Here is an 8,993-nt window from a genome sequence, read left to right on the forward strand (position 1 = left end):
AATGCATTAGAGTCTCATCCATGTTGATATAGCCAGTCAGTCTATGAGCACTTCCTTATCTGGTACAACAAGACGTTGCAAACTCATCTTGTGCTTTCCATGCCCCAGACCTGGAACCAGCCATTTCTACAAAGAGCCCTTTTAGTGGAGAATGGTACTTAGATACCAAGATCTGGGCATTAGGCATGCTCATTGTTATGGAGCCTCATAGTGGAAGAGCTAGGGAATATATAAATCACACACACCCCACACCCCAAGCATATCAGTATTTTATTGCATGGATATGTCATGTACTACATGTATTCATTCACCAGATGGAAGACATGATGGTTGTTTCCAGTCTTTGGATGTTATACATAAGGTTATTGCAAACATTCCATACAGGTTTTTGTGTGAATAATGATAAGTTTTTATTTCACTTGGGTAAATACCCAGAAGTGGGATTGCTTGGTCAAATGACACATTTATAAGACATTGTCAAGCTGCTTTCCAAAAAGCAATGTAAGAGTGTTCCAGTTGTCCCACATTCTTATCAGTCCTTGGTATTTGTTTTTTAAATTTTAGCCATTCTGACAAGTGTGTAGTATTATCTATTGTGGTTTTAATTAGTATCTCCCCAATGATGAATTATGTTGAGCATTTTTTCATGTGTTTAATTGCTACTCATATATCTTCTTTGCTGAAGTATCTGTCAAATCTTTAGCCCATCTTGAAATCGAGTTGTTCTCTTATTACTGAGTTTTGAGCATTCTTAAAACATTCTTCAATTTCAAAATGAAAACTCTTTTTTTTCTGATTAGAAATGTAGTGTATTCTAATTTTTAAAAATTGGGGAGCAGATACAAAGCTAAATAAAGTGAAAACAAATTAGAGAACTTTACCACCAAGAGGTGGAGACCCATCAAAGGTGGGTCATTTTACTGACGATGCTAAGAACCTTTCCAGTATTACCCACACTGCTTCCAGCCCTCTGCTATAGGTGGGGTTTCCTCCTCCTCATAGGACCTCCAAGCTGGTGTGGCCCATGTGATCTGAGGGACAGACACAGACCCACTGCCAAGTTCCACTAGCATGGCCAAGCCTCTGCTTCAAGATGAGGATGTGAGCTATGTGCAGTGGCTCACGCATGTAATCCCAGCACTTTGGGAAGCAGAGGCGGGCAGATCGCTTGAGTTCAGGAGTTTGAGACCAGCCTGGCCAACATGGTGAAACCCCATCTCTACTAAAAATACAAAAATTAGCCAGGCGTAGTGGTGGGCGCCTGTAATCGGGAAGCTGAGGCAGGAGAATCGCTTGAACCAGGGAGACTGAGGTTGCAGTGAGCCAAGATCACTCCACTGCATTCCAGCCTGGGCAACACAGTGAGACTCCATCTCAATTTAAAGAAAAAAAAAAAAGGCCAGGTGAGGTGGCTCACGCCTATAATCCCAGCACTTTGGGAGGCCGAGGAGGGCGGATCATGAGGTCAGGAGTTTGAGACCAGCCTGACCAATATGGTGAAACCCCATCTCTACTAAACATACAAAAATTAGCCGGGTGTGGTAGTGCATGCCTGTAGTCCCAGCTACTCAGGAGGCTGAGGCAGAGGAATTGTTTGAACCCGGGAGGTGGAAGTTGCAGTGAGCCAAGATCATGCCACTGCATTCCAGCCTGGACAACAGAGTGAGACTCTGCCTCAATTTAAAAAAAAAAAGATGAGGATATGGTCTATACACTTTTAGTACCTTTTCTCAGGTAGAAACTAGCAAACACCATTCTCTTAGCTCATATAAGCCTGTGAAATGGTGAAATCCAATTACATTTTTGTTATCTCTGATACAGATACCGAATGGAGAATCTTTCTCTGTTCTGTAAGCACTCTTTCTTTACAAAGAACAATGACTCAGAGAATTCTACAAATGTCATACATTCTTTCCTTGTTATGTGTCTATGTCTATTTATATATTCCCTGGCTCTGTCCACTATGCGGGCCCCTTAGCAATAAACATACCTAATGCCCAGATCTTGGTGTCTAAGTATCATTCTCCACCAAAAAGGCTCCTTGTAGAAATGGCTGGTTCCAGATCTGGGGCGTGAAAAGTACAAGATGAGTTTGCAACATCTTGTTGTACCAGATAAGGAAGTGCTCATAGACTGATGGCCCATATCAAAAGGACCCAACAGTCAGCTTGAACGGAATTTCCTTTGGCCAAATCTGGGACAATTTGAACATCAAAATAAATAATGATAGCAACAGATGATATCCCGTTGAATAAAATAGAAATCCACAAATCCATATTACATAAATAGATAAATAAATAGAGGGGGAGAAGACAAAACCCCTCCTTGGAGTAGAATGCCAGGTAGTAAGTGTAAAAGGAGTGATGGAATTAGGAAACTGCCACTTGTTAATCATTATGCTAATAATTCAGGCACGAAACATCAACTGATGCTAAAACTGGAAGGTGAAAGTTGGATGACAAACAGGATATTTACACAGCCTCAAAGTTCCTCTCCATGAAGTAGTTATTCATTATAAAATGCAAAAGAGTAGCTTTTGCTACTTGGGCATGGTGGCTCACGCCTGTAATCCCAGCACTTTGGGAGGCCGAGGCCGGAGGATCACTTGAGATCAGGAGTTTGAGATCAGGCTGGCCAACATGGTGAAACCCCATCTCCACTAAAAATACAGAAATTAGCTGGTGTGGTGGCAGGTGCCTGTAGTCCCAGCTACTTGGGAGGCTGAGGCAGGAGAATCACTTGAACCCAGAAGGCGGAGGTTGCAGTGAGCAGAGATCATGCCATTGCACTCCAACCTGGGCAACTGGAGTGAAACTCCGTCTCAGAAAAAAAGAGTAGCTTTGCCATCAGACACTATTAACCTCATTTTGGGACAAACTAATATTTTGTACTACCTAAGGGGAATGCAGGCAGAAAAGCTCTCACCATGACTGTGATATCCTCACCAAAAATGCATAGCCTTGACTGGGTGCGATGGCTCACACCTATAATCCCAGCACTTTGGGAGGCCAAGGAGGGAGACCAAGGAGGGAGGATTGCTTGAGGCCAGGAGCTTGAGACCAGGAGCTTGAGGCCAGGATTGCTTGAGACCAGGAGCTTGAGACCAGGATTGCTTGAGGCCAGGAGCTTGAGACCACCCTGGGAAACACGGTGAGACCCCATCTCTACATAAATATTTTTTTAAATGTTTAAAAAATCTTTTAAACATTTTTTTAAAAATTAGTTGGGCATGGTGGTGCTCCATGCTGAAGCAGGAGGATGCTTGAGCCCAAGAGTTCGAGGCTGCAGTGAGCTATGATCATGCCACTGCACTCCATCTTGGGTGACAGAGTGAGATCCTGTCTGTGAAGAAAAAAAAGAACAGAAAAGAAAAAAAATGCATAGCTTAATCTAATCATGAGGAAGGAAACATCAGACAAACTCAACTGAGAGATAGTCTACAAAATCACTGAGCCATTATTCTGGATGGAAGGAAACTACAGAGACGCAACAACTAAGTACAATGTGTGGCCCTGGATTAGATCCTTTTGCTATTAAGGATAGTACCAAGATAACAAAACTTGATGTTGTCTCTGGACAAACAGGAAATGGGAGTTCCCTGAACTATTCTTGCAATTTTTCTGTAAATTTGAAATTATTTCAAACTAAAAAGTAAAAAGAAACAAAATACAGGCAGAGGAAAGCCAGAAGAGTGCTTGATTTATAGTCAGATGCAGAAATAGGACAGGATGCTTAATCTCTTCCTTGTGGCAGAAGGATGAAAGAAACGTCTTTAAACTAAAGTAGAAAAAGAAGGCAACCATGGCTGTAAAATATCAGTATTTCTTTTACAGGCCTTTAATGAAAAATAGGAAGTAAAATTTTTATTAATTAGCAAAAATATAACAGAAATAGATCAATCAGGAAAGGAGGCGGGCCTACTAAGGTCAGTGTGATTATTGCCACCATCTCATAAACAACTACAGGTGGAAAGCAAGAGTTTAAAGTGGATGAAATCACTTGCAGTTCAAAATCTAATAAAAGTATAGCACTGTGGGCCCAGAGCCAGAGGGTATTATTAGAATGGGTTTTAGTACCTATTTTTATCCATATGGCACTTTTTTTTCTTAAGAATCATCCTCAACCTTTTCAAATCAAAGATATGCTTTTTAATAGGAACTCTGTGTCTCATCATAAAGATAGAAGAAAGTATGCCATGCCCTTAGCTGAGTTAATCTGGAGAGAAACAGACTCTATTTTATAATTGCACAGTATACTATAGAGACATTGCTTATGGTAAGTTTATTTCATGTGGTGAGTCATGTGCAAACATATCAGTCAAGGAGCTTACAAATTGACAATGTATGGCCGGGTGTGGCGGCTCACACTCATAATCCTAGCACTTTGGGAGGCCGAGGCGGGTGAATCACCTGAGGTCAGAAGTTCAAGGCCAGCCTGGCCAGCATGGTGAAACCCCGTCTCTACTAAAAAATAAAAAAATAAAAAATTAGGCGGGCATGGTGGCGCATGCCTGTAATCCCAGGTACTTGGGAGGCTGAGGCAGGAGAATCGCTTGAACCCGGGAGGTGGAGATTGCATTGAGCCAAGATCGCGCCATTGCACTCCAGCCTGGGCAACAAAAGTGAAACTCCATCTCAAAAAGATAAAACTTAACAATGTATGTACTAACTTAAGATTGAACAATAGTATCCCTTATCAGTGGTTTTGCTACCCATGGTTTCAGTTACTTGTAGTCAACCACAGTTGTAAAATAGGTAAGTATAATACAATAAAATATTTTCAGAGAGACCACAGTCACATAACTTTTATTACCGTATGTTGTTATAATTGTCCTATTTTATTATTAGTTATTGTTAACCTCTTGTGCCTAATTTATAAATTAAACTTTATCATTGGTATATATGTATAGGAAAAAACAAACTATATATAGGATTTAGTACTATATCCGAGGTTTCAGGCTACTAGATACTTGGGGTCTTGGAATGTATCCCCCATGGATAGAAGCGACTACTGTACTTCTGTTGAAAATAACAGGCGTACTCTCTCATATGGTCTTGATAGCAGCTCAGAGAGGAGGTAAGAGCCACAGTCACTAGTTCAATTTTACAAATAAGGAAACCACATCTAAGCAAGGTGAAATGCCCTTCCCAAAGATGATACTTACAAGTGGCAGAGCTTAGACTCAACATGAATATCTTACCTCTAAATTCCCTGCAATTTCCCTGACTCTAGGCTCACTCAAAAGAACCATGAACTAACATTAATCTGTAACTCCATGATCTCAAACCATTGTTCATATCTTATCACGTATGGCACAAAAACTCATTCATTCAATAATCGCTAGCATAAAGTACTCATATGTAACTTGTTTCTAAAACATTTAACTTTCATTGAAGTATCAACAGGTGCTTAGGCCAGGCATGGTGTCTCATGCCTGTCATCCCAGCACTTTGAAAGGCTGAAATGGGTGGATCACTTGAGGTCAGAAGTTCAAGACCAGCCTGGTCAACTTGGTGAAACCTCTTCTCTACTAAAACTACAAAAAATTAGCTGGGCATGGTGGCAGGTGCCTGTAATCCCAGCTACTCGGGACACTGAGGTAGGAGAATCACTTGAGCCCAGGAGGCAGAGGTTGCAGTGAGCCAAGATCAAGCCACTACACTCCAGCCTGGGTGACAAAGTGAGACTCCATCTTAAAAAATTTAAAAAACAAGTCCAGGCGCATCGGCTCATGCCTGTAATCCCAGCACTTTGGGAGGCCAAGGTGGGTGGATCACCTGAGGTCAGGAGTTCACGACCAGCCTGGCCAACATGGCAAAACCCCATCACTACTAAAAAATACAAAAATTACCTGGGCATGGTAGCGGGCGCCTGTAATCCCAGCTACTCAGGAGGCTGAGGCAGGAGAATTGCTTGAACCCGGGAGGCAGAGGTTGCAGTGAGCTGAGATCAGGCCATTGCACTCCAGCCTGGGCAACAGAGCAAGACTCCATCTCAAAATTTAATGAATTAATTAATTTTTTAAAAAAGATGCTTAAAATATTTGTTATTGACCAGATGTGGTGGCGCATGTCTATCATCCCAGCACTTTGGGAGGCCGAGGTGGGTGGATTGCTTGAGCCCAGGAGTTCGAGACCAGCCTCAGGAACATGGAGAAACCTTGTCTGTACTAAAAATACAAAAATTAGTGGGCATGGTGGTGTGCACCTGTAGTCCCAACTGCTTGAGAGGCTGACGTGGGAGGATCAGTGCCTGGGAGGTCAAGGCTGCAGTGAGCTGAAATCACATCACTGCACTCCAGCCTAGGAACAGAGACCCTGTCTCAAAAAAAAAAAAAAAAAAAAAATGTTGGTTATTGATTATGTTACATGAGCTGAAGCACAAACCTTCTTCCATAATCTCCAAATACGTACTCCACAACTTTTGTTGACTAGCTGCTGTTGAGTTTAGACTGACATTCAGGATGCAAGGAAAACTCGTAAAATCAGACCAAGTTATAGTGCAGAATGTGTGACAGCAAGTCTGATTATCTCTGGTCAGCTAGAAGTCCAAATCAGCACTCATAAAATAAGTTCCAGATGGCTTCAGCACAAATAATGCGTTTTCAAAAAACATTTTCTAGGATGCTTAACTGATGTGGCCATCAAACTTGAAAGAAATTTAGCAGATTTGCATCATGGTTTGAAAAAAAAGGATCATCTAGCCAAGTCAGCCTGCCACGGTTTTCCCGTTTTTAATATGGCACAAGTAAACATAATGGGTGTGTCAGATGTGACTATGTCACTTTTTGGTCATTAAAAGTGAACGATGTGGATTGGAGACTTATTTATTTAAAAGCTATTCATTCTACAAACATTTACCAATAAAGTGTTAGGCAAGGCACACAATTTAAGTGACTGTATCATTATTTATGTTAATAGTGGAAATTAAGTAAATCTTGGTTAACATACCAGTGGCAATACCAAGCATATCTGAGCATCCTTGTAACCCAAAATATTAGTTGTTTTAGGACATTTTTAAAAATCAAGTCAGGCACTTTCTAAAGTATTTAGGGCAGGCTGGGTGCTGGGGTTCATGCCTGTAATTCTAGCACTTTGGGAGGCTGAGGCAAGTGAATCACTTGAGGTCAGGAGTTTGAGACCAGCCTGGCCAGTATGGTGAAACCTGTCTCTACTGAAAATACAAAAATTAGATGGGAGGCCAAGGTGGGCGGATCACCTGAGGTGAGGAGTTCAAGACCAGCCTGGCCAACATGGTGAAACCCCATCTCCATTAAAAATACAAAAATTAGCTGGATGTGGTGGTGCGTGCCTGTGGTCGCAGATGCTCAGGGGGCTGAGGCAGGAGAATTGGTTGAAGCCAGGAGGCAGAAGTTGTAATGAACCGAGATCACGCCACTGCACTCCAGCCTGGGCGACAGAGTGAGACTCCATCACAAAAAAAAAAAAAAAAAAAGGAACCAGGCATGGTGGCTCATGCCTGTAATTCCAGCTACTCAGGAGGCTGAAGTGGAAAGATTGCTTGCATCCAGGAGTTCAAGACCAGCCTGGGCAACATAGCAAGACCTCTTCTCTAAAAAAAAAATTTTTTTTTTCAAAAGGTGGGAGAACTAGGTGAAAAAGTGGTGGTTGAGAGTAGAGGAAGGAGGTGGTGGAGAGTAATGTGAAAGGAGGAAGAAGACCTGGAAGAATACAGAATTAAATATAAGCCTGATCACATCATTTGTTTGCTCAAAACTTTCCAAATGCGGAGAACAACATTGCTGGTTTCCTACCCCAAGGTTATCACTCTTCCCTACAGATAGAAGTGCCTCCCACCACAGATAATGAACCATCAGATGCCCACCTTCCCAGCAGTCAGTGCAGCTTGGCCCCTGTGATCAGGTTCTGGCCAATGAGAGATGGAGAATTCTTATAGAAGCTTCTGGAAAAAACTTTCCTCTTTAACAGAGACAAGGCCTATTTTTTCCAAGCCACTGAGCATGATTGTGTGAGGGAACGATGCTTAGAATTGCCGCAGCTATTGTGAGACTATAAGGGAAGATATCACAGGACCAGAAAAAGAGGTATCATACAATTGAGAATGGCAGAGTGAAAAGATGAAAAGGTGAACCAATCCAGGTACCACACTTCTCATTGTGTAAAATTTTTCAGAGTTCTGCTTGTTTAAGTCACTATTTTATTTTATTTTATTTTTTTTGGAGATAGAGTCTCATTCTGTTGCCTGGGCTGGAGTACAGTAGCATAATCTTGGTTCACTGCAACCTCTGTCTCCTGGGTTCAAGCGATTCTTGTGCCTCAGCCTCCTAAATAGCTGGGATTACAGGTGCGTGTCACCACGCCTGGCAAACTTTTTGTATTTTTGGTAGAGACGGCTGGTCTTGAACTCCTGACCTCAAGTGATCCGCCAGCCTTGGCCTCCCAAAGTGCTAGAATTACAGGCGTGAGCCACCATGCCTGTCCCCTTAAACTCTTAATAATCTGTCCCTTTTTTACTTATCCAAGCTCATCTCCCAGCACTTTTCTATTTTGCAGTCTTCAGTGTTTTCAATTCACCAGTCAAGAATTCTCTCTAATCCCTTTAGCCTCATTTCTGACTGGAACCCTCTTGGCTCCTACCACTCCTACTTTAACTGGCCATTATGCTCATCCTTTAGGACCCAGAGAAATGTCACTTCCTGGTGGAAGCCTCTACTGACCTCCCAGAGTGTGTATTTGCCACATTTTTGAACTCTCTAGAATGGTGAACTTCCATAGGTATAGCACCGATCCCACTTTGTTGTAACTCCTTACCAATTTGCCTAGCCCATGAAGGTAGGGTCTGTGACTCTCTTGCTCATCATTTTATTCTAAGAACCTATCATGGTACCTGGCACTCATATCTGTGGAACACATAAACAAGTTGTAGGATACTGGGGGCAAAATAATTTCAAAGATCAATTAGAAAAAGGCAAACAACATATTTCAAAGCATATACATGATAAATATGTACAA

Source organism: Gorilla gorilla, chromosome 7 (assembly GCF_029281585.2).
Source record: "Gorilla gorilla gorilla isolate KB3781 chromosome 7, NHGRI_mGorGor1-v2.1_pri, whole genome shotgun sequence".
Classification (NCBI taxonomy): domain Eukaryota; kingdom Metazoa; phylum Chordata; class Mammalia; order Primates; family Hominidae; genus Gorilla; species Gorilla gorilla.